The sequence below is a fragment of the Microtus pennsylvanicus genome, chromosome 4 (genome assembly GCF_037038515.1).
Source record: "Microtus pennsylvanicus isolate mMicPen1 chromosome 4, mMicPen1.hap1, whole genome shotgun sequence".
Classification (NCBI taxonomy): domain Eukaryota; kingdom Metazoa; phylum Chordata; class Mammalia; order Rodentia; family Cricetidae; genus Microtus; species Microtus pennsylvanicus.
In genome coordinates, this window is record NC_134582.1 from 129,070,915 (window position 1) to 129,098,221 (window position 27,307).

The following is a 27,307-nucleotide window of genomic DNA, read 5'->3' on the forward strand; positions in this document are numbered from 1 at the left end:
TCACTCTCTTGTTGGCAGCCAAGATTAACTAGCAGTTGTGATTAATCCATCCTTCTCGAAGTCTCCAGGCAAGTCCTCTAATAAAATGAGTAATTGTCCCACTAAAGCCATGGAGAAGCTGTAGATTAAGCAGATATGGGAGGAACAGAGAAGAATTCTAACAGTCCAGGAACCAGCGCTGAGGAGACTGTCTTTGATCACTAGTCCCATGGCTAACTGGTAAGCCAGAGTCCCCAAAAATATTTTGGGAAACTTCTAGGACGAAAAGATAAAAACAAAGCACAAATAACAAACTGACAGATCAACAGAGCTCAGGACCACAGGTCAGAGGGGATCCTTGTAACAGGAAAGACTGAGTTGAAGAAAGTTGAAAGTGGGACAGGACAGGGATGATGATGAGAGCAGGTGGGAAAGGGTTGAGGAGTGCAGGTGGGACAGGGTTGATGATGAGAGCAGGTGGGACAGGGTTGAGGAGTGCAGGTGGGACAGGGATGATGATGAGAGCAGGTGGGAGAGGGTTGAGGAGTGCAGGTGGGACAGGGTTGATGAGTGCAGGTAGAACAGGGTTGATGATAGTGCAGGTGGGACAGGGTTGAGGAGTGCAGGTGGGGCAGGGTTGAGGAGTGCAGGTGGGGCAGGGTTGAGGAGTGCAGGTGGGGCAGGGTTGAGGAGTGCAGGTGGGGCAGGGTTGAGAAGTACAGGTGGGACAGGGTTGGTGAGTGCAGGTGGGACAGGGTTGGTGAGTGCAGGTGGGACAGGGTTGATGAGTGCAGGTGGAACAGGGTTGAGGAGTGCAGGTGGGGCAGGGTTGAGGAGTGCAGGTGGGGCAGGGTTGAGGAGTGCAGGTGGGACAGGGTTGAGGAGTGCAGGTGGGGCAGGGTTGAGGAGTGCAGGTGGGGCAGGGTTGAGGAGTGCAGGTGGGACAGGGTTGATGAGGGCAGGTGGAACAGGGTTGAGGAGTGCAGGTGGGGCAGGGTTGAGGAGTGCAGGTGGGGCAGGGTTGAGAAGTACAGGTGGGACAGGGTTGATGATAGTGCAGGTGGGACAGGGTTGGTGAGTGCAGGTGGGACAGGGTTGAGGAGTGCAGGTGGAACAGGGTTGAGGAGTGCAGGTGGGGCAGGGTTGAGGAGTGCAGGTGGGGCAGGGTTGAGGAGTGCAGGTGGGGCAGGGTTGAGGAGTGCAGGTGGGACAGGGTTGGTGAGTGCAGGTGGGACAGGGTTGAGGAGTGCAGGTGGGGCAGGGTTGAGGAGTGCAGGTGGGACAGGGTTGAGGAGTGCAGGTGGAACAGGGTTGAGGAGTGCAGGTGGGGCAGGGTTGAGGAGTGCAGGTGGGGCAGGGTTGAGGAGTGCAGGTGGGGCAGGGTTGAGGAGTGCAGGTGGGGCAGGGTTGAGGAGTGCAGGTGGGACAGGGTTGAGGAGTGCAGGTGGGACAGGGTTGAGGAGTGCAGGTGGGGCAGGGTTGAGGAGTGCAGGTGGGGCAGGGTTGAGGAGTGCAGGTGGGACAGGGTTGGTGAGTGCAGGTGGGACAGGGTTGAGGAGTGCAGTTGGAACAGGGTTGAGGAGTGCAGGTGGGGCAGGGTTGAGGAGTGCAGGTGGGGCAGGGTTGAGGAGTGCAGGTGGGACAGGGTTGAGGAGTGCAGGTGGGGCAGGGTTGAGGAGTGCAGGTGGGGCAGGGTTGAGGAGTGCAGGTGGGACAGGGTTGATGAGGGCAGGTGGAACAGGGTTGAGGAGTGCAGGTGGGGCAGGGTTGAGGAGTGCAGGTGGGACAGGGTTGAGGAATGCAGGTGGGGCAGGGTTGATGATAAGTGCAGGTGGGACAGGGTTGAGGAGTGCAGGTGGGACAGGGTTGATGATGAGTGCAGGTGGAACAGGGTTGATGATAAGTGCAGGTGGAACAGGGTTGGTGAGTGCAGGTGGAACAGGGTTAATGATAAGTGCAGGTGGAACAGTGTTGAGGAGTGCAGGTGGAACAGGGTTGATGATAGTGCAGGTGGGGCAGGGTTGATGATGAGTGCAGGTGGAGCAGGGTTGATGATAGTGCAGGTGGGACAGGGTTAAGGAGTGCAGGTGGGACAGGGTTAATGATGAGTGCAGGTGGGGCAGGGTTGTGATGAGTGCAGGTGGGATAAGGTTGAGGAGTGCAGGTGGTACAGGGTTGATGATAGTGCAGGTGGGGCAGGGTTGTGATAAGTGCAGGTGGGACAAGGTTGATGATGAGTACAGGTGGGACAGGGTTGTTGATGAGTGCAGGTGGGACAGGGTTGATGATAGTGCAGGTGGGACAGGGTTGATGATAGTGCAGGTGGGACAGGGTTGATGATAGTGCAGGTGGGACAGGGTTGATGATAGTGCAGGTGGGGCAGGGTTGATGATGAGTGCAGGTGGAGCAGGGTTGATGATAGTGCAGGTGGGACAGGGTTAAGGAGTGCAGGTGGGACAGGGTCGATGATGAGTGCAGGTGGAACAGGGTTGATGATAGTGCAGGTGGGACAGGGTCGATGATGAGTGCAGGTGGGACAGGGTTGTTGATGAGTACAGGTGGGACAGGGTTGATGATGAGTGCAGGTGGGACAGGGTTGATGATGAGTGCAGGTGGGACAGGGTTGATGATAGTGCAGGTGGGACAGGGTCGATGATGAGTGCAGGTGGGACAGGGTTGATGATAGTGCAGGTGGGACAGGGTCGATGATGAGTGCAGGTGGGACAGGGTTGATGAGTGCAGCAGGTATGACAGGGCCAATGAGAGCATGTAGGAGACGGCAGAGACAAATTTCTTCACTCTCTGATAGAACATTCACCATTACCAGAATTCAAAATTCAAATGAAAGGCCTCTGGACAAAATCAACAAGAAGAGCCACCTTCCTTGTTTGGCTGCTCTCAGACTGGCTATTACCCACATGGTAATGGGCATGGCCCTTTGCTCAGATTTCTCAGCCTGGGGACACTGTTTAAGGCACCAGAAGATGTGATGTCTTGAAGTTTGAAATAGCATTAACGTACATCCTCCAGAGAGGACTACAAAAGCTGAAGTCCAGACATTGTTGCTGGAGAGTTAAGAGCTTTGTCTGCAAAGGATGCTGGTGGCTCTCTTGAGTTTCAGTTTGAGTCAAAAGTGCAAAGTCATCAAATCCAAAGGGATTATCACACAGCAGCATCTGCAGAGGCAGCACTTGCTAAAATGTCATTCACTCAGCATCTTCTTGAAGCCTAACTTCCAGTTACCTCTATCCTCGGATTTGGATTTGTAATAAAAGCTACCTTTAATTGACAAAGATATTGGATCCAAATGGCTTCAGATCAAAATGATATCCAGCAAGCACTGCAGTTGTTAAAACAACATTGTAAATAGTAAAGCTCGTCACTGGGAACACTATGACCAAAAAGCAAGTTGGGAAGGAAAGGTTTGGGGGGGACTTATACTTCCATATTCCTGTTGAAGGAAGTCAGGACAGTAGGGCAGGAACCTGGAGGCAGGAACTGACACAGAGGCCATGGAGGAGTACTGCTTACTGGCTTGCTTCCCAGGGTTTGCTTAACCTTCTTTTTATAGAACCCAGGACCATCAGCCTAGTGATGACACCACCCACAGTGGACTGGGCCCTCTCTCAGTGATCACTAATTAAGAAAATGCCCCACAGCTGGATGTTACGGAGACATTTTCTCAGATGAAGCTCCTTTCTCTCTGATGACTCTAGCTTGTCTCAAGTTGACATAAATCCAGTCTATCCAGGACCTGAGTTCAGAAAACCACATAAATGCTGGGTAGATGAGCAAACTCACTCCTAATTCCAGCCTTGAAAGGCAAAGACAAGATATTCTCACAGTAAATTGTCTACCAAACTAGCCATACGGGCAAGCTCTGAGTTTGATTGTGAGACTCTGCCTTATTGAATAAGGTAGAAGAATGATCATGGATGTTTCCCAATGTCAAACCCAGGCTTCTGCATACGTTCTCATGCATATGCATACACATGCTAAAAAGGGCATGTATATATACTTGAAAATGGAAAGAGAAAAAAATACATAGCAATCTAATTACATGCTTATTTTAATCTCTTTTCCACATATATGTAAACATTGTATTCCACATATAGATGAACAGGAGTGGTAGAGCAAATACCAGAGGAAATAGACAATTAAAAATACAAAGCAAGGGAACTTTGTAAGTTGACTTCGTGTATTTGTATTCAACACTTGAATATTTTCATAATAAACATATTTCATTATGTTCTAGCCAATTTTCTCAGTGCTCATAATGACAAGACTTCCTTTGATTGTGTGTCATGTTGACCTTCATTTGTTTATTTATAACTTGCAGTGTTTCAATAACTTGGTTGGTTCTGTAAATTTGCCCAGGCACTGATTCTGCTTCTATACTAAGTAAGTATATTTTGGAGTCAGATAAAACAACACTAATCCTGGGCAAGTTAACCCCTATGATAACGGTAAAAATTAGACATATCTCTTCTTCAATGGGGACTCCATGAGGAGTTAAGCACTGAGCCAAGGGATGAACACAGATGGCCTTGCTTCACCCTCTGACACATCATGAATAAGTACAGTATTAGAATCATTTCCTACTTTGCTGAAGAGGAGACTGACATTGGGCTAGTTAAGTGACTTGCTGTTGGTCAAATGAATAACTGGGAAGCAGAGGCAAGCCCCAAATGTGCCACTGTATTTACCTTTCAGTTCCCTCTAGTGAAAAGTGTGGGCAGGAAGATTCAACTCACAGGACTGTTGCAAAATTTAAATGAGGTTGCATACATCACCAACACCAAAGAGGCTGGGCACAATAGCTACCTACTTGAGGCTGCTAAGGTGACTAGTACTGTGACAGTTACTACTACCACTAAATGGACCATTCTTGTGTAAACTTAAAGCCAAATAACACTTTGAATAATGATGGTGGTAACTTGAATTTGTAACAACAATGAGAGAAATCAATTACCAAGTCTTGTTATTGACTAAATATGTTAGAATCTTCAGCAAAAAATATCTATGAGTAGTGATGGTCATTTTGTTGTTGTTTTGAGACAGGGTCTCATGTTATAACCCATACTGGTCTGAAACTCACTAACCTAAAATGGCCTTGAACCCATGGCAATCTTCCTACCTCAGCCTCCCAGGAACAGGGGTCACAAGATGAGCCCCCACAAATAGTGAGATACTAAATGTCTTCATGAAGAAATAATACTATATGCTTATGTGGTAGAAATAGAGCCCTAGTCACATTTGCCCCTCCCTTCCTAGAAAACTCCTATTCATCCTACTACACGTCCCTCCCCAGTGCTCTCTTTCCTGGGAACTCCTTATACCCAGAAGAGAAGGGGACAGAAACCCCTCCTCTGTAATGCAGAAACATAGCACTAGGTGGTAGCCAAGAGTGAAAACCATATTCTAGGAAATTAATACCTGTACTCAGCACAGAGCCTGAACTATAGAAGTTAAACAATTAACTGTCTCTTTAATGGAAGAAAGCTTTGGATGTGTTGATTTTGAGTTGTTCATAAAGTAAATATTTGAGGCTAAATATTGCAGCTAAAGTGGGGGTCAGATATAGAACATCTAGCTGAGACTATCACAGATCCTCCAAGATGAATGTGTCAGCAGGACCTTGTCTTCCCTTGCCTGCCCGTCTTGGGTCCAGGTTCCTCTCTGTCTGCACAAAGCCCTCCCTTGGATTCGATCTCTCTAGGACTCCAAGAAGTGCATGCCAATGGCTGTCAGTGCTATTCAAAAGAAGTGGTACAGATGGGAAACACCAGCAAACAGAGCTATCTCGAAGGGGGACACCACTTCGATAGGCTTTAGGGTGGGCTTTTCCTCTAACTCAGTGGAGTTGTACAGGATTTCGTATGCAAGACAACTTGCAGCCCTTGGTATTACAGAGACAAAGTCGGAGGGATACTAGATGGTTGCCATTTCTACAATGTTCTAGTGATGAGACCAGGATAGAAACTGGTTATGCAGTTTAGGGACAGGGTTCTCTCTTCTTGTCCTTGTCCAGAAAGGTTTGGTTCCATCCTTTCCAGGGACTAGAAATGCCATAAATACTAGGGTACTCTAGTTCCCAGTCTGGTTTCTTATTATTTTTCTCCTCCTTTCATACAGCTATGTGACGCTATGACCAAAATTCCAATTAAGACACCTGTGATAGAGAGGCACACAGACACCTGTAGTGTGGGTCAACTGGAGTGACCAGCTCCCCCAACATGCCGCTACCCACATTTGGTCATAAGTCCTGTAAAAAAAAAAAGCCATTAAACTAGCAGCTCAATGCCCCCCCCCCCTCTTGTCACACAGGAGCTGTGCTTGCTTTACCGTAAGCCTCCATCTACACACCCATAATCAGCTCCTCTCTAAACCCTCACCCTCTCTGTGCTCTGTAAAACCTGTTCTAATTAGCAGCACAAGAAGCTGGTACCATCGACTCAGTGGAAGATTTGTGTGACCAGGAGTTTGGGTATCCTAACTTGTGTGCTGAGATCACTGGAGGCTAGAAAGCCCCTGTCACACTCAAGAATCCCATTTTCTCCCCCATTTTACTATCTATGAAACCTTGAGCAAGCAAGTCAACTCTGACTATCTGTAAAGTGGGTAAACACACATCAAGGTTGGGGTAGGAACTATACAAAGTTCTGGGTGTTAAACATTTCTAGGGCCAAGCACTGAACTTACTTATCACATATTAATTCCCTTGTTTTTGCCTTTCCTCCAAACCAGCTTTCCTTCTGAAGCCATCTAGTTTGGGGTTCAAGATCAAAGCCAGCTACTTAGAAGCCTATGGATTAGATTTTGAATTTGCCTCAATGGTTTGGGACTGAACAGGCATGACTAGGCCATATCTAGTGAAAAACATTGGGGGAGGCTGGAGAGATGGCTCAGCAGTTAAGGTTAAGAATGTTCACAGCTCTTCTTCCAGAGAACCAGAGTTCAGTTTCCAGCACCCACACCCGGGGCTCACAATAGCATGTAACTCTAGCTCCCAGGGTTCTGCTGCCCTCTTCTGGCACCTGTGGGCACCCATACATAGGTGCCAGACACTCTTATAAACACCTATATACAAAAAAATAAAAACAAATCTTTAGAAATAATATGATGGCATAACCATGAAAGAACCTGTGTTCCCAAATCTGATCGCCGAGCAGCGTGGTAGGAGGACTGTCAAGACTCTCCCCAGGCATTGCAGGCTGATTTAAAACCAGGAATTACCCACTCTCGTTGTGTTTTTCACAAAGCATTGCAATACTCATTGGAGTGTCTCCCTCTTCCTCTACTTGGTAAGGGGAAAAATAGAACACAACTATTCATCGAAACTTTGTTTGCTCAGACCCTCAATTCCATCAAACAGAGGAAACATAGATTTTTCAGTTTTGATGTAGTCCACAATCTTTCAGGTTTTCTTGAAAATTCAAACCACAGGAATGATAATATGCTCCCATGTTTCTGAACAATATTACCAAGCTCTATACCAAGCAAGTCTCACAGCTTAACCCCAGTCTTTACAATTTCTTGAGCTAGCATTAATTGAATTTTTGATAATTTCAGATTTGATCATTTGAAAATCATAAGCACAATTTCTTATCAAAAAGCGTAATTTCTTGAACTAACTTTAGTTCATTTGCAGGTTTCTCTCTCTTAATTACTGGCATGGAAAATAATATACCTGGAAAAGCACAATGATCAAAATGGGGAAAGAGTGGCCCATGAAGACAGAGAATCAATAACTCTTTTTTCTTTAGTAACTCTGGAGCTCACACCATGCAGAAGTTCAGCCCCTGTGTTTTTCAGCAGTTCTGGAAGCACCCCAGAACTGCTATCCAAAATTGTTGAAAATGGGTCCTTTGAAAGCCTCAACCTTCCCTAGAATGAAGAAAATGGAAACCCTTTCATCTCTTCTATGTGAAGCAAACCTAAAAGTCACCTTTAAAAAATTCTACTTGGGATTACTGCAGCTGCATTCCATCCCACCCCTATCTAATCTGTGCACATCCTCCCAGATGTAGCTGTAAGTACAAAGCCAGTATACCACAGCTCTTTCTATGTGCACGCAACAGCCCTGCCATCGAGAACAGCAGCTCAGCTGCAACAGCCATTGGAAGCAATAGCAAGAAGCTGAAGGAGACAGCTGTGCAGGAGTCTCTTCCAGAGTCACTCACATGTGAAGCTGCTCAGTGATATTACTGAGGGAGAGGCCATCTCTCTAGGGATGCCCTTCTCTAGGGAAAGTCAACAGCCTCCTCATGCTAGGGGGAAAGAACTGGTCCTTCATCAAGACTTATAAAGAGGAAGTTGCCAACACCATTCTTAACTACTGCAGTCCACGGGGCTCCATGTTGTGTGGACAGCCCATGTACATCCAGTTCTCCAACTTGAAAGAGCTCTGAACTGACAGCTCAATCAACCAGGCGCATGCTTAGGAGGGTCTGCAGGCCATGAATGCCATTGCAAAACCTGACCTTCACTGTCTCCACTGAGGCTAAGGATATGGAAACAGCCACGGTGCAGGCCTGAGCTTTTTGCTCAGCGCCATCATGGAAAATCTGTTCTACCCAGCGACTCTGGGTGTGCTGTACCAGGTTTTCTCTAAATTCAGCACCATCCTCAAGATCCTTCCAGGAGCTGCTGCAGCATGCTGACCTGTCAATGGATGGCCAGAACACTCACAAAGCCTGCTGCAAGCTGCACAGCTGCTTCTCCAAGGTCACTGGCCTCAACCTCAAGGGCAATGACAAAAACAGGCACTGCACTTACCCTGGCCTGCTGTCTGGAGATGTCTAGGGATCCTGGACCTAACCATGGTTGCGGCCTTCTGCCTTTCTGTTCCCAACATCCACAGAGAGCTGGCCCCTTTGGCTATTCTATGTGCAGCGACTGAAACCACAGCAGTCTGAATTGCCATCCTAGGCCTGGCTGGTGCTGGGGATTCCATCCTGCTGGTCAATCACCTGAACCCTGAAAGAGTCACCCTCTAAAGTCTCTTTATTCTTCTCTGCATCTGTGGTGACATACAATGGGGGAAGATCTTGTCCAACAAGAACGTATTGGTACAGATAGCAGATGGCAGCCAGGCCCCGCTGGCCATGAGCCACCTGAACAGGCACAGGCTGCATGGGAAGTCAGTGTGCGTTATCACACTGTCAAAGCAGCAGTGTGTGCGGCTGCCTTGTGAGGGCCCGGAGGACTAGGGTCCAACCAAAGACTATGGCAGCTAACCACTGTACTACTTCAAGAATCGGGGCCCTAGAAACTTCCAGAACATCTTCCTGCCCTCAGCTACCCTGCACCGGACAACCTCCAGTGCCAGTGGCCTGGTTAAGGGATTCAAGCTCTTCCAGAAGGACTGCAAGATGGCACCAGTCCAGATGGGCTCTGAGGAGGCGGTAGCGCTGACACTGACGGAGCTACACCATCATGACCTAAGTAAGGGGCACTACTTATGTTTTGTCATGCCCCAAGTTTACCATGTGGGTGCCTGTAGAGCCTGTGGCAGCTTCCACCATTCTAGGAAAGCCCACTTTAAAAAGCAACTGAAGTGACCGTACAGCCCAGAGATCCTGTTTTTTTAAAGAAGGAGCAGTTTACCTTCCCCTTTAAGTATATCTAGACCACCTTGCCACAATAAAAAAGAAATTGGCTTGAGCCACAGAGGCCCAGTTAGCACCATGCCTTGAGGGGCCCAGGAGTGAAGCCACACTGGTAACATAGAACACAGCTGCTTTCTCCTATCTTGCAAAATCAGCCTGTGTATATGTGTGTATTGGGCAGAGTGGTGGTGGTGGTCCATTAAAGCCATTCTATAGCCTGTAAAAAAATGTTACTTGCTATGGAGGAAGAGATACAACCATAAGAACTGGTGGAGGGAGACTCAGGCTATACCAGGAAGCTTCTTGGTGAGGAAGGCTTATGAAAGGCCAGATGTCAGGAATTCCTATTGAAGGGCTATCCAAAGACCTGCAAGCATTGCTCACATGGCTTGTGGTATCATAAACAGCATGCTTCTTAGAAAGCATTCCAAGATGTTCTAAGGTTCTATAGTATTAGGTGGATTCTTAACAGTGTTTCAAAAGAGAGAAAGGTCTTCATTTATGTCCTGTATACACCCTGAATACTCCGTATGACTCATTCATGATGTTGACCTACTATGAGAGAGAGGCTCTGTTTCCTTCCTGTTTATGGTCTGGTCCTCAGCCCTGGTTTGGCATATACAAGTCACCAATAGCATATCTGATAGATTATTCATTGACAGTGTCTTCAGCCTGTTTTTAGTTCTGAAGACTTATCAGTATCTTCAAAGATGATGAACCATACAGCCTTATAGGATTCAAGCAGTGGCACTACCTGATCCTCAAACCCAGGAATAGAGGTAGCCACCATCAACTCTATATTACTGTTCCTCTTCTCAAGATACTTGTCTTTTTGCCAGTGAGGAAATTGGTCCCTCTCCTGCCTTGCCTTGTGTCCCTGCTTGCTACTGACTCCTCCCCAGACTGAGACAGCATTCTTAACCTTCTTAAGATAGGCCTCTGCCAGTTCCTGGGCTGATTTTTGCAAAGACCTGGGAAATAGGTAAATTCTAAGTTTGAGAGACATCAGGTGTTAAGACAATAATTCTGTAATGTCAAAAATGACAAAATAGCACTTGTCCAAGAAGCTCAAAGTGTTCCCTAAACTAACCGCTCCCTAGATCACCATGGAGAACTGAGGTATGTATCCTCCATTTTCAAATCCATTTTCAGGAGAAACGGATTCTCTAAATGAAATGATTTTCTACACTGAAGACAGGGTGATGGAAAGATCCGGGCCTGAGAAGAGAAACGCATCCCCTCTCACCAGCACTGTTATTGTCATTATCTTTTCTGGGAAACGTGAGAATGACCTGGCCTGTTGAAAAGGGTAGATAATAATCTAGCATGAGGAAGCTTGCAGCCCAACTTCATCATAAGGAAGCCATAGGAGCCAATATCGTGCGAGTCCTCGGGCCTCCCAGAGTGCACAGGTGTGTCTTGAAAGAAACTGAAACAAAGGGAGAAAGGGAAACAGATCTGTTCCAATCAATCACAACTTAACAAACAACAGGAAGTGTACCATATTCTCTGTGGGGTGATTAGACTTCCCAAAGTCCAAGCAAACCACCTCAGGTATTAGCCTACGAGAGACCAGAAAAGCCATGCTGTGGAAATGGCTTCTTCTTGTAGGAGTTTACATCTGTCCACCTATATTTTTTTTATATTACAGATGTATTTATTTATTTAAGAAAACAACATGAGATTGACACTATCAACAAAATTTGAAGTTCCCATTTTGTTTTGCTTTGTTAAGACATATTTTTACTTTATGCCCAGGCTAGCATTGAATTTACAATTCTCTTGCCTCGGCCTTTCATGAATTGAGAATATAGCCATATGCCATCAGGCTTGGTGCACAATATTTTAGATTTTACTTACTTATTTACTTTTGTGGAGGGGTGTGTGTGTGTGTGTGTGTGTGTGTGTGTGTGTGTGTGTGTGTGTTGATGTACACACCTGTACGGGCATACTTACCTGTGCATATGCCTATGGAAGCCAGAGGTCACCTTCAGGCATTATCCTTTACCATTTCCTACATTTTTTTTTCTGAAACAGGTTCTCTCACTAACCCTGCTCTTAACTGTTTGATCTAGGAGCCCCTAGAAACTGCCCATCTCTGCTACCCTACACAGTGCTGGGGTGACAGGCATGGGCCACTATGCACGGTTATTTATGTAGGTGCTGGAGATCTGAACTCAGGTCCTCTCACTGAGCAGCAAACACTTCACCTACTGAGCCATCCCTCCAGCCTCACATCTGTTTTGTTTCTGCATCTTAAATATCATCCTCATAACTATGAAGTGATGGCTGGGTGCAGTTTGGCTTACATTTCTGGTGGTAAGTGAGGCTGAGCATCTTTTTTGAATACCTGCTGGACAGAAGACATCATTCTTAGAGAAGTTCCTTTCTATATCCTCTGTCCATCTTCAACTGGACTGCTCTTAGTTTCATGACTGCTATTTGTAAGAGAGATTCTTACCTATTTTGGATATTAATTACTTGTCATCTACATAGTTTTCAATTTTTCTTCTAATTCTCTGGGCTGCCCTTGACAACACTGGGTGAATAAGGAACTTGTCTCAGTATAATAAAGTTTATATGAGGAAAGCCCACAGTTAACACCATATGCACTGTCAAAGAAAATAAACAATTTTCCCCGAAGAACAAGGACAAAGAACAAGGTTAGTAGCATGAGCCAAAAAGAACTTGTGAACTATTAATAGACATTTTAAAGGATTAATTTAAATAACTTACAAAATTCAATGAGTTATAAAGAAAAATCACCTATACCACTAAACTGGCAGACACTGGTGCACACATACGTCACAGGAACAAATCAAAATACATGTAGAAACTTAATGGTAAAAGTCAAAGAACATCAATAAAAGTCTTTAGTTAGCTAAATAAATAGCTAAATAGTTCATAACTAAGAGTCTAATAGTGAAAATGTCATTTTCTCAAACCTGATCTATATTTAAATTAGAGATTCCAAATAAGATATTTGGAAACATAAAAGTACAGTGACAATTAAAATATTCCTAAAGAGCACCATGGAAGGAAAGGGTCCTGCAGACACCATACTTTATATATTTAGGCTGTATTAGCACAGGTGCAGGACATGGGCTAGTGGAACAGAGTTCTCCAAAGTACTTAGTTTTGATTGATCTCAGAGGACACAAAGGGAGTGGAAAGAGAGATAATTCATTCATGATGTGGACTTTCCACACGAAAGAAATTAAGTAGCCTCTCTTCCTGACCCAGGCAGGTTTCATTAAATCCAACACTGAAAGTGAAGAAACTGTTAGAAAAAATTGAATTTCATCCTCATGTTGAATACATTAAATAACTTGTAGCAATATAATCTGTGAAGAAAAGATGTGCAAGTTTGACTCTAGCTAGATCAAGACTTTGTGTTCAGAAGAGTGAAAATATAAGCTACTAAGTGTTATGTTTATAATTAACAAACTATAAGAATCACAAGTATACAAGAAACTAATAAAATTAATAAGAATGACAAGAGGTAGAAAACCATGCACAAAATAAGAACTAGATTATATGAAAATAATCCTGTGAACAAAACACCCTACCTACTGACAATTAGGCAAATGATGAAAATCATCTCACCCTTAAAGTTAGATAATCCTTCCACGTTATCAGGGTGGCAATTCCAAGTTTGGATAAAGATATAAGAAATAAATTAAAATATGAACAAAAACAAGTACTGCCTGCCCACTACTGGTTAAACTACAAGGTCTGTCAACACAGCAGCATGCCTTAGTGGCTAAAGTCGGACAATCCTACTCCTTATTGTGAACCCTACAGAAATTCATAGCTACCAGGAAACATTAAGAATGTTCAAACAGCATGTTCCTTCTGATAGAATTCTGGAAACAGTCTAGATGTGCATCTACAGCAGAGCGAATAAATTATGGCATATTCATAACTGAACATTGCTGTCAATACAAAGGAAGCTCCAAGTTAAGATGAAGAAGAAAGATTTTTCAGTCAGTAAAGTACTTGTCTTGGAAGTCGGAAGACCTGAGTTTGATCCCCAAGGCCCACATTAGAAAGAATCGAGTTTGGTTGTGCACACTTGTAATCCCAGGCTAGGGAGGCAGAGACACAATTACCTAAAGCTCACACCCAGCGATATAGACCACTTGGCGAGTTCCAAGTCAATGAGAGAACCTACCTCAAAGAAATTAAAAGTAAGGTAGACAGTGCCTGAGAAATGACATCAAGGTTGCCCTCTGTCCTCTACATGAAATGTTCACGTGTCATGCACACAAACACAGAGTGACAGAAGAAAATGAAGGGCATGTACACACACACACTTCCATAACTAGGCAATATCAAGTACTTTGTTGGGAGATGGCTACACACATAGTACAACTACCCCCAAAAGTGGCTCAGTTTAATATGTAGAAGAGAGAGCAAGATAGACTACTGGGGAATGAGCAAGGACTGAATGCAGAAAATGGGCATAGCTAATAAAAGAGATGTAAAGCTAACTATTTCCCAGTTCTAAGTCTGTCACTGAGTTTTCGCTTTTGGTGGTGGGTAAGTATATGGAAATATATTTGATAATGAAAGCATGGAATCCAATGTGGAGCTCCATCGCTTCAGAATGGCTGTCTCTAACTGTTGAGATGTTCATTGAGACGTCTTTAGGTCTAGCTAATTTTGGTGTGTGACGTTTTCTTATAATAAAGTTTATAAAATATAAGAAAAAAAAGTAAAGGTGCAATTAACACAAGACACAGGCTAACATCCCACTCCTTAGGAAGCTGTTTTAGCTTCTGGTAGGACATAGGAGGTGGTGTAAGCAGAGAGAACCATTGTAGGCTACTAGTACTGGTCCTCGGCAGACTGGAAACTACAATGATATTTACTGTACTTTTTCCTTAAGCTGCACATATATTTGATATATTCTTTTGTGGCCAGTGTATAATTTCCACTTTTTAATAAAAGAAATTGTTATATCTTTGCTCGAAGCCATTAGTGGTGCTGGATGTCAGGGTTCCTCAGGCCAGAGGTCCTCATGGCCTCACGTGGACTAATAAAATAGACAAGCTAACAAACATTGAATGTCCTCCATGTCTCATGGCTGGAGGCAGATTAAGTAATAAAGCCAGGCCTGTGGATTTACGCTGAGTGCAGTATTTCCACACAGTATTGCAACCCATCGTTCACTGACCCCTCATATTGGCATCGTGATTGCAACAGAAACGGACCCCAATTCAACCAGATCCAAAGGAGCAAACCAGTGAAAACGGAGGTTTGTACTGTTTATAACAACAACAAAGAGCTCAACAAAGACGTGAAGCTTTTTCTCCACAACAGCAAGTGCATTTTCGCATCTCCTTAGCCTGCTGACACTGTTTATTTATAACTGCATAAAAAGGTCACCACAGCCTCAATCCACCCAGTAAGATTCGCTGCTATGCTCTTTCTAGCGCCACAGCTTTATTAAATAACAGCTCTCATCTGATTCCCAGGAAGGCCACTGGAAGGTTACAGTGGGCTCAGGTGTGCTGAGGGTGGCTATGATTGGGTCCTCCATTTGCACGATGTCTACCCTCTGCATCACTCAGCAGGTTTCCTGAGGATCTGCAATCCAGGCTCGTGACTTCCCTGAGGCACTAAGCTAGGATTCCTGGCTTTTTATTTTTCAGGTGCAGAAACAAGTTTGATAGAGATTTAGTGTTTTTAGTGATGAGATTACCCCCCTTCCTAAAATATTGATGCCAAGGAGGATGGAGTGCTACAAACTCTGGTCTTTGAGTGGGTTTTCATAAAGGAGAAGGAATGAGGGAATCCAACACCAGTTTGGGGTTGGCATTTTGTAATTTTTCTTTGGCATGCAGGAAGGTGGGGGAGTTTCCCGTGATTCTACCATCATGCCACTGTGGAATCCTGATTTATAAGGAGGAATTTTCCCCCTAAAACTATAAGTTAAAATATTTAACTTATAGTAAAGATCTAATCTACTCTAATAAAGAGTGATTAAGGAACAGAAAAATCAAAAGAAGATATAGGTTGATTTTTTTACTTTGTTTTGCTCTTTTGTATTCAACAAGAGGCCTATTGTGCTCATTCTGAACTTCCCATTTCAGCATCTGCCTTCAGTTCAATGCTCCAGTCTCCAGGATATTAAGGAACTCACCTTACTTAGCTCACTTCCCAGTGCAGGAGTTTCCTCGTCAGACACAAAGGACTGTCCAATCCTCGAATTAGCCTTTATCCAGTGGTGTCAGGTACTAGGAGATAGGAACGGACATAGTCTACAAAATCCGGCTATGGCAGGGGCAGTGGATGCCAATGTCCTTCTGGAAAGAGTGCATTGAGAGGGACAGAGAGAAATACAGAATTCTTGCTTCTTCCACCTTTTGGGGGTGTAACGTGCAAAGTCAAACACAGATTTTTGCACATCCTAGGCATGTTCCGTCATGCAGCTTTTCCTCACTTCCATTCCACAAAATAAAAAGAGCAAAGAGCTGAGGAGATGGGTCAGTGGGTAAGAGGGCTGGGTAAGCCTGAGGACCTAAGTTCAGATCTTCAACCTCATAAAGCATCAGACTTAGCTGTGTGTGCCGTCACCCCATTATTTGAGGTTGAGGGGTTATGGAGAGGAAGGTTGATGGATTGTTGGCTTCTGGTATTGCTGAAAAATCATGTGCTCCAGGTTTAGAGAGGAAGAAAAGGAGGGAGGGACAGAAGGAGGGAGGGAAGAAGGAGAGAGAATGAGGAAGGGAGGGAAGGAGGGAGGGAGGAAGGAGAGAGAGAGATAACACTTAATGAGAAAAGATCTGCATATATATTCTAAGACATGCCCAAACTGAATATGGTAAGCTTCCAAAATAGCCTAATCTTCCTGAAAGTAACTGCAGAAGAGGGGTTCAGCAGTGTGAACAGCTGGCTGATGACAAAGGAGCCCAATGATCTCCTGGGAAAGGTAGGGACATCTTTGAGCTCTCCTTGCCTAAGAATAATTGTTTAAAAGAAGAATGTTTACTTTCATTTTCTCCCTATCACTGCTTTGATCTTTATAATAGCTCTTCCAAAAGTATCTTCTTGGCTATAAGAAAAAAAAATACAGAAAGAAGTGCTGGGCCTTGCAGAGGATTTAACTCTGGTCATAACTCAACTTCCTCTAGAAGGAAAACAGAGCCCAGGGAGCCTGGAGAAGTATATAGTCATAAACACACTGTCAGATGAGCATATTTCCTGTGACCACCTTGGCCAAGGCAATATATTCATAGCTGACTGAACAAGGCTACTCACAGGTAAGAACCTGTAGACAAAGGCACAAATATGGGCTAGTACTTGGTAGAAGATGACTGTCAGGCAGGCCTCCTGCTCTAGGAGATGAAATGCATGGTCCTCTGGCCACAGAGGGCACTCTCCACTCACTCTTGCTGTCTTCTTGGGAAGGCTATTCTATCCTTGCCTCTGCCAGGCCCCAGTCTACCTTTTTGCATGAGTGTGTATATGTGTGCAGGGGCCATGTCTCTGCACAGACATACAGAGGCCAGAGGTTGTGTGGTCTTCCTCTCCCCACCCTCAAGGTTTTTAGAGACAGGGTATTCCACTGAACCTGGACCTTCTTTGAGTATAGATTGCCTGGCAACAAGTGCCTGTGACCTTCCTGTCTCTGCTTCCCAGTGCTGGGATCCCAGGGGCACAAGGTCACATCTGGCTGTTTATGCAGGAACTGGGGTCTGATCTTAGATGCTCATGTTTGTGCAGCATCTACTTAACCTGCTGAGCCGTCTTCCCAGACCCCGTTTGAGTGTCTCCTGAGCACTGGTATCTATCTTCCTCTTTCCCTATTTCTTTCTTTCTCTTCTACCACAGAAGCCAGGATGTCATACTGGCTAAGCATGCTGCTCCTGCGCTGAGCTGTACTCCAGCCTTGCTGTGGTCTGAATGTGTCCTCCTCTAAGTTTACTGCAAATATAATCCTCAAATCCCTGTGTTGATGTTATTTGGAGCTGGGGCCTTTGGGAAGCAATTCGGGTGAGATAAGGTTAAGAGGATGCTCTGCTCTCCCCACTGTGGCATTAATGGCCTCCTCAGAACAAGAAAGACACTTATATTGGCATTCTTGCTCAGTCCTACTCTGGGATGCAGCAAGAGAAAAAAACACATCAGGTGTAGCCTCTCAGTCCTGAACTCACCAGAACCAGAAGAAATAAATTATTTTTCTTCATGGATTAGCAGTCAGCGCCATTATGTGACAGCAACATATCTTTGTTACCTGATTCTAAATTGCCCCAAGTATCAGCCAACTCTACCTCCTTACAATACAGGCAACACTCAGAGATCAAGTTCATTGAGGATGATATAGACAACACCCAGAGGAACTCAGGTACACCGGCGAAAGGCAGCCGTACCTCGGAGTCCTTATAAAACTGCTAAAGTAAATGAGTGTGTATGCCCAAAGCTGACTCCTCCCTGAGTGACTGTCTACCTCCTCGTTCACATCGTAAGTATGCACAGCTCCATTCCATTCCCAGTCCACTGTTGGGCATCTTCACCATAACTCCTCCCTCTTCCCTTCTCTGTCTTCATTATGGTGCTAAAGAGGAGCCACGAAGGCAAACAAAGCTAATACAATGAATACTATTTCCCACTGTCTCCCATAGTCTTCTCACCTTTCTAAATATGTAACTGTAAGTACATAGTCCCACTATTTTCCTTTGTGCCATGAATGACATTGTCTGACGAGCACTGAGCTCACTGAGCCTGCACACAACTTCACAGCACTTTAGATCACAGTGCTGCAGCCATGCAGGAACAGCTGAAGGGAGAAGACCATGTGACAAAACCTGTTTTCTTTTTTTTTCTTGTGTTTTTTATTTTTTGAGACAGGGTTTCTCTGTAGCTTTGGAGCCTGTCCTGGAACTAGCTCTTGTAGACCAGGCTAGCCTCAACCTCACAGAGATCCAACCTGCCTCTGCCTCCTGAGTGCTAGGATTGAAGGTGTGCGTTACCACCGCCCAGTGACAAAATTTGTTTTCTAATCTCTCACCAACCACATCTCTGATGTAAACAGAAAATAACAGATCTCCATAGGATCTTTTCGGTTGTCTTTTAAAAAATCTTTTTTCTTTAAAAAGGTCAATAGTATATAAAAGAAGAACATCTATATAATTCAGTTTTCCAATTTAGAAAATAATAATTGTATCAAAAGTGATGGATAAAGTAATCCTAAAACACATGACTGTTAAAATGAAAGAGGGAGCAAGCATCTTCTATACTCTGCCATTTCTTTATTCCTCGCATTTTAATGCCACCATTGTATTTGGTTGGGCAGGAACAAAAGTTGCAGGAGTCTGGTCTAGTAGTGAAGTCAAAACATGATGACATGATCTCTGAGTTATAAGGCTAAGAGATATAATCATGCCAGGAGTCTTGACTGACACATTCCTAGAGTTAGCACAGAAAAACTAAGTTGGGAGGTGGAGAAAGACTGTCTTCAGTGCCTTCTATCCATCCCACATCCACTAAAAGCACCTACTCCAAGTATCTTGTGTTCCCCACACTAGAGCCCAGCTATTTCTAAATATTTGCATATGCTAAGTACCTACTTTATGTGAAATACTTTTTTGAAATGTTGTCGTGGTATTGTTAAAAAACACACTAAGTAAGGACTTTAAATCTGGCAGTAGAGGTAAGATAAACAATACTATGTATGACTTTAAATCTGGCAGTAGAGGTAAGGTATACAATACTATGTATGACTTTAAATCTGGCAGTAGAGGTAAGGTATACAATACTATGTATGACTTTAAATCTGGCAGTAGAGGTAAGGTATACAATACTATGTATGACTTTAAATCTGGCAGTAGAGGTAAGATATACAATACTATGTATGACTTTAAATCTGGCAGTAGAGGTAAGGTATACAATACTATGTATGACTTTAAATCTGGCAGTAGAGGTAAGGTATACAATACTATGTATGACTGAGTGAGTGCCAGGTGCATGGATGAAGGTGGAGTTCCTGGGAGTTGAGGGAAAAGGGTTTGTAGAGCCTGGGGTGAAGACGAATGGGAACATGAAATGCTGGTATTTATACAGGGCTTTTGTGAATTGATAAGCTTTTAAATACATTGTTGGTAATATTTATTTTATGTGGATGGGTGTTCTACCTACATGTATGTCTGTACACCACATTCATGCAGTGTCTGTAAAGGCCAGAAGAGGGCATTAGGTCCTCTCAGAATGAAGTTACAGATGGTTGTGAGCCATCATATGGGTGCTATGAATTGAATCCAAGTTCCCTAGAAGAGCAGTCCCTCTTAACCACTGAGCCTTCTCTCCGTCCCTGACAGGTTGAGATCATTAGCATCACTTCTGTAACAAATTAGCAGCTGATGCACTGTCTGCATTTTAGCATCTGTAAAATGAAAGGCATGGGCTAGATAGGGATTTGAGATGTCCAGAATGCAACCCAATGGCCTAACACCTTACTGTTATCTATAAAGTTTTATTGGAACTTCTGTTCACCATTATCTAAGGTTGTTTTTATATTACAGAGATAAGTTTGTGCAGTTGCAAAGATAATCACATATCCCACATATTCACTATCTAATGCTTTACAGAAAGAGCTTGTCAACTTACATATTATGTCACTACCCCCATGTTCAGATGCCTAAATGAATCAGACAAGTGACAGACATTAGGGGCACAGGCATAACGGCAGCCACTAGATCTTCTTGGTTCAGCTTTTATCTTCTCAGTTTTGACAGACTTTGATAGAGAGAGCTATTTTCTCCATAGGAAAAAAAAAAGACACAAAGAAACTTGCAACTGGCCTTCAGTATCTGTATGGCTGAATCCTCTGCTGAATGGGGCACCCAGCGCTCTCTGTGATGAAAGCAGCCATTTGACTGCAGGAGAATATAAGCCCACTATTGCCAACTCTTCATGTAGCTTCATCGCCACTTGGTGATAGGGAAAGAACGTAGAGCCTCGTGCATGGTAGGCAGGTTCTCTAGCACAGGGCTGTAGTCTCAGCTTCACATGTAGGTTTTCACATGGTATCATTAAGACACAATTTTTCAGCCTAGCAACCAATAAATCTGTCTGCAAGGCACCTGTGCCTTGGGATTCCACTCTGACGTTTGGCTAGCTATTTGGCAGAGAACTGAATTTGTGCTAATAGATTTTATAGGTCACAGTACACCTGAAGACGAAGTGGAAGGTAGGAAGTATTAGAACAATGGCCTATGTGTGGAAGAACATACCAGAGGACAGGGAGCTGCTATTAGGAGCCACATATGTGGGAAGAGGACATGTAGATGAGGCAGGGTCAGTGAAGCAAAACCATCTAGGGCATGGCTTCAGATTCCAGATTAAAGAAAAAGGTGAGCATGGCATTATCCCAGAATAAAATGGTGTCTGTGGTTTAGTTTTATGGTGGAGTTACTTACAGAACTAGGGGAAAGGCAGTTCAATGCAGGGTATCAAAGGTCCCACACTACCCAGGATTGAGTCCTTTTCTTGGTCACAAAATAGCCAGTGTTCTGGCTGGGACAGTCTGGGAGAATGGTTATTTTATGAGAGATGTGAATTGCTAGGAGGCTGACTTTATAATCTAGAAATAAGACAACAAGCTTCTTGCGTGGAAAGGTCTTCGTCCTATTGTCTTCCAGTGGATGACTTCTCTCTGAATTTCCATGGAGACTTTGTGTCACTGTGAGTGTGTTCTAGCTGTAAACCCTTATCTCACAGGACTGAACTGACTCAGTGGCATGAATACAGGCATACGGCCATGGAGAAGCTATTGTGTGGAAGGCTACATGCTAGAGAAGGAAAGCGTGCTGCTTACAACACTGCTAAAAGTTCCCAAGGAGTGGCCACTTGTGATGCGGCACTACTTAATATTTGTGATGGCCTGAGCACGAATGCACCTCCCCTTCAGTACCACCTTTTACAACTGAGATGGCTAACGTAGCTGACTAACTTCATCGGAGTCTAAAGACCAATAAGTGGGAGAGCCAAATTTTAAAACAAGACTTATAACTCATCTCCCCGCCAGAGACCTTACTTCCCCTGCCTCCTCAGCCAACCTCCCCATCTGCTCTCTTAGGGTTCTGGCCCTGAGTACAGATGCCCAGCTCCTGGGAAATAAATGAGCTGCCTCAGTCGAGCTAGCCGGCTGCCTCAAAAGAGCCAGTAGCCTGAAGGAAATTCAAGGGAGAGCCACATGAATAATTAAGAGCCCAGAAGAATTGATCTGTCAGGAAAGATTAGAAGAATTCAATAAAGTGTACTTTGCCTAAGCTAAGACAAGGGAGGAGGAAGTGGGGGGCGGGTGTTGAGGAGCAAGGGAACAAAGCCATCACAGAGTAGGTGGGCTTTCTGCTGGCTACATGTGGCACAAAGAGGCACCAATGATAAAAAGACATGAAAAAGAGAATACACCAAGGCAAACCTGAAGAATAATTTCTCAAGGATCACACTTACCCCAGAACCAGGAAGAACACTGTCTATGCACCCTACATGAATGAATAAAACCCCAGTTGTTTTTATTTTCTCATTTCCAAGCAGACTGCATTTCCTTAGCATAAAGTATTGAGCTCAAGGTCCTGGCTAGGTCTCTTCAACAGCCAGGTTTGTCCAGGTAACTCATATGTGAAAATGAATCCAGTCAGTTAAGAGCTAAGACGGACTAACACGTGCTGACTTTTCTAGGTTCTACTCTATGTACCACACAAACATCCTTCCCCATATTCACTTGCCTGGTATCATACTCATGAACAGGTACTCTGCACAGTCTTGTTTTCTTTTTAATCCCAAGATCCACTCTATACTTATTGATTTCCTGTGATAGTTCTACAAGCCAGACACGAGGCTAATTGTCAGCCTGCTGCGGTGACCAGGGCAGGCTCAGCCCCTGTCCTCACTGAGCTGTGTAATCCAGTAATGCAGATCAGCATTTCAATGACGTCCACAGGGGCCATCAATGTAAAATATTGTGAATTACTGTGAAGGAGAGGAACGCAGCATTAATCATGCTATGAAAAGAAAGGCTAGCTCAATGCAAGGGGGCAGAATGGCCTCCTTAAGGAGAAGACAGTAAAGCTAAAGCCCGTGTCAGGTAGGTGGTAGGTGGGAGAGAGTAACATCTCTGGGTGATGGAGAGATGATCTCTAGGCATGACAGGTTTTATAAGAATGCTTCCTTTACTGAGGGTGTTGCCCAGCAACTGGATCAAGAATGTGATTATTAGTGGAGTTTTGTCCTGTTAGTTCTCAAACAGGGAGAAAAGCAGGAATCCAAAGGCCAGACATGTATGGAGTAAGCGGGCAAACACCCAATAAAACTGCACCAATGTTGGCATTGAGCTTCCCTAGATGGTTCTGCCAATATTGACAGATTCTAAAACCAGTTGGTTTATGGAAAAGTACAAGTGGAAGACCAAACTCATACGTTCTAGAGAATTCCTATGGAATCAGAGGAGAGCTACATGGAAAGGCTATTGTCACTGTATGACATACTGACTGAGGTCTTTACACTCTGGGTCAAAGGAACTTTGTCCCCACACAGCATGGAAGTGATAAACATGGGCTCTGCAGTCAGACCCTGAATTCTACCTCTGCTGAACTTCTCCATGCTTCAGTTTCCTCCAGTGCAAAACATGAGACAATAACAGGGCCTATTTTTTTTTTTACCAGATTTTAGGAGCTTTAACTCATTAATACATATGAACATCCTAGAACGTCTAGCAATAATCTTTTCTTACAAAGTATCATCATCATCTTCCACAGAGAGTGCTGAGATAAAGGTACTCTTGGCTATTCAGTCTCTAAAGTTAAAAGTTGAAGTCATTCCAGTGACCAAATGAGATAGAATATGCTAAGATATGCTAAGTTCAGAAGTTGCAAATAAAAACATGAATCCTAACTGAGGATGCTTGGGTGGACATCCAAACAGGACACTGTTGAGATCTAATCACAATATAAAAGTTTTCCAGATCTCTCTCTCTCTCTCTCTCTCTCTCTCTCTCTCTCTCTCTCTCTCTCTCTCAATCTCAATCTTGCTCTCACTCTCTCTCCCTCCCTCCCCCTCTCTCATATAGATAGATAGATAGATAATGAATGATAGATATTTAGATAGATAGATAGATAGATAGATAGATAGATAGATAGATAGATAGATAGACAGTCAGACAGACAGACAGACAGACAGACAGACAGATAGTAGATAGCATCAGGAAATCCTTTTTAAGTACCTTCATGGAACAGAACAGGGTCAGCAGCAAGCCCTACAGTTAAGCTTTGAATCCAAATATAGGGACTCTCAAGAGCAACACTTGACAAGATCTTTCAGAAAAAAATGGCTTTGATCTTGAAGAAATAGGGGAACTAGATGCTGTAAATGAAGGTCTCTCCAAGAGTAATTCTATTCTTCAAATGGAGCCAAATCTAAAGTGCCCAAATTTACCCAAATGAGTCACCACTAGATCCTTCCAAGAGCCCTTGTGAAGTGGCAATGTCTGTGCCCAACCACAGGGCCACTCAGTAGCAAAAGTGGTATTGGTAAGATTTTCAGAAGGTTCCTCCAAAGGCCCCTTATCTCCTTGTTCAACAGAATAACACAGACATCTACTGTAGCTGAGATAAGGTGATTTAAGATTTACAAATAAGAAGTGGAGCAATGGGTTTTCAACAGCTTTTTCCTTCTCTAATCCCAATAACATTTAACCCCTACAGCCATCATTCTACTTTCTCTCTGAATTGTACTATCATGTGTACCTTATATAAGAAGAACCACATAAGATTTGCATATTTTGTGAGTGGTTCATTTCACATAGTATAATGTCCTCAGGGTCTCCTCATATCATGGTATATGTCACCTTTCTTTCCTTTTTTAGGCTCTATAATATTTCACTGCATGTACATGGCAAGCTTACCCTCTCACCACTGGTGGAAGCTTGGATGGCTTCTAGCTTTTGACTGTTGTTGAAATATTGTTAAAAGATGGTGTACAAGAAGCTCCTAAGATCCACTTTCAATTCCAGGTGAATTGTTGGGTATTACAATGATTCTATTTTTAAGGTGTTTAAAGGACTTGGCATGCTTGTTCCCATTACAGATGCGCCATTATACAATCCTATCATCAGGGCACAATAGCCCCAGCTGCCCCACACAGTCTCCAGACCCTGGCTGTTCTCTGTATGGTTGTGTTCCATGGGCATTCCCACCGCTCGAGGATCAGTGGTACCCATTGGCTTTGACTGGTTACCACTTCCCTAAGGATTATGTCCTTGGGGAAAGTAGTATTGGAAAAAATGTATAATTTCATTCTTGGCATCTATGGGTAGCATTCCTTCATCTCATGATCTACAACCATGTTTTCCATCCTCTCATGTTGTTAGCTGAGCCATTCTGGGTGTTCACTGAAGCAATGCTTGACCCAAGAACATGTGCCATTAATCAAGATCAAACAGAAAAAGAAGAAAAAGAAGTGAAAAATGTGTTTCTCCAACATACACAGGCCACCAGCTCTATCCTTGTGAGAAAATGTGTTTACTGAGAAGAAGAAGATTGATATGCACAGGACCCAAACATAGCAATCAGGTAAATCTCATAATATCACAAACTGCAGACCAAGACATTGGGCCGATGTGTCCAATACTGGGTCTACAGACTTTCTAACAACAGGCAGTAAGCAATGCCTAAGCAACCATGGATACTAGGTAATTCAGACAGGGGCCTTCTGTGTTAATACACTGAGCATTTTCTACATGGAAAGGTGCTAAAGAGGTCTGGTCTGACATTTAAACCCACAAGACAACCCAGTGTTGCTATGAGGAGACTGTAGTTGCTACAAGAAAGGATAAAGAGAAGGATCGTGACTCAGTAAACACTCGCTGAGGCTTTGCTTGAGCTGAAAGGTTTATATTCCTCATCTTACATTTCTCTAGTTCTTGAAAATGTGACATGATTTATCTATTGACCAAAAACTATAGTTTGTTTTATATATCAGAAACCCTCGACCTATAGGAATGTATATGTGGTGGGAAGGGACTCAAGTATGAAGGGAGGGGGAACCTAGGAGAATGGTTAAGAAGAGAATTTAGGAAACCCACAATTGTAGAAAGGGATTTATTTTGGGCTCCAGGAAGAGTCTGCTAGGCTTCTGACACAGGACCCAAGAAAATGGAAAATACTTGAAACCAGGCCATATTGCTCGAAGGCAGAGGTTTTTACTCTTTGCTGATGTTAGTATACACTGCTGGTTGGCAATCATTGGTTCAAGCAATGAAGGAAAAACCATCTCCCCAGCTGCTGAAACTCAGTCTTTTAAACAAAACAGGACTTTTCATCAGAGGTTCGTTTCTCACCCTTCAGCTACAGTTAAATGCAGCCATTTTGGAAGAGCCTTTCAGAATCTATTGATGATCAAACTGCACTATTGATTAATATAAACTGCAAACTCAGAGCCTCCTGCCCAAATTCCTTTTAACTGGGCTTGAATGGCAGCTTTTCTTTCTTTTTTCTTTCTTTTTTTTCTTTCTTTCTTTCTTTCTTTCTTTCTTTCTTCCTTCCTTCCTTTCTTTTCCATTCTTCCTTCCTTCATTCCTTCCTTTCTTTTCCTTCCTTCCTTCCTTCTTTCTTTCTTTCCTTCTTTCTTTTGATTCTTGATGTCTAACTTCTCATATTACTGCATTTGGGGGAACTCCACCATCATCAGGAGCTAAATAGACATCAGAAAGCTCCTATCTGAGCCCAAGAATGAATCAGAGAAAATATTTAGGGAAGAAATCAACATCTTATAAAGGGACAGAGCCTTGCAGGAAGGTCTATCAGCCAGTCAGCATGAATGTCCACAGCCAGGGATTACATGCTGCAGAAAGAAACTAGAAAAAGAATAAACATGAACATAATCTCTGTCTTGCCTTGCAGACACCCCTGAACAATGCTTTAAATCTATCCTGAGGAAGAACCCTGCCTCTCCCCTGAACACCTCTTTTATTTGCTAACCACAAAAGAAAAGGAGAGGGAAGAGTGATGATGTGAAAGACAGCGCCACTGCGGGACTTTCAGAAATAAGGAGCAGGGATTAGGGCGCCTCCATCAGCAGTGGAGTGTGGTGGCAATCATTGCGCTCCTCCGCATCCTTTCTCAGCAAGCTCTAGAAAACACCAGGGCATTGGTCTCCACAGGGACGGTGCTCCGCCCACACTGAAGGAAGCAGTCCTCATTGACAGTCCTCCCCCAGAGTCCTGACTGCAGTGCCCTACTTCCTGCCCTGCTGTCCTTTCTTCCATGCCGCTCGGTTCATTGTGGCTTTGCTGTTGAGAGTAGGTGGCCAAAATTCACTGGCCAAGTATCCAAGGAACATCAGCCACATTTTCTCCTTGCCAAATAGACAACCTTTGATTCAAACAGTGAATAAAAGCCCCCAATTTTTTAGCACTTTGAAGCTCACTCTTTCAGACAAAGGAGGGCTCTCTCACTGCCGTTTCCTTTCTACTCCTTCAGCTACAGTTAAATGCAGCCATTTTGGAAGGGTTATTGATGGCCAAATTGCACAATTGATTGATACCAACTGCAAACTCAGGTCCCTTTAATTGGTCTTGAATGATAGATACTCTTTTGAAATTACTTGGGCAGGGAAAGGAAAGAAATGTGCCAAAGACAACTTGCACAAAGAAAATTAACACCCTGTCTTTGTTTCATTTTTCTCTGGCATAGATACGGACTTCCAAGTTATTA

General features: G+C 43.9%; 1 protein-coding gene and 1 pseudogene across 3 annotated transcripts in view; one reads left to right on the forward strand and one right to left on the reverse strand.

Moving 5' to 3' along the window:
- Positions 1-27,307, reverse strand: part of Frmd4a (FERM domain containing 4A) — a 595,839-nt gene that overhangs the window by 547,780 nt on the left and 20,752 nt on the right. The gene's annotated exons all lie outside the window — the stretch shown is intronic.
- LOC142848559 (polypyrimidine tract-binding protein 1 pseudogene) lies at positions 6,216-9,542 on the forward strand (annotated as a pseudogene).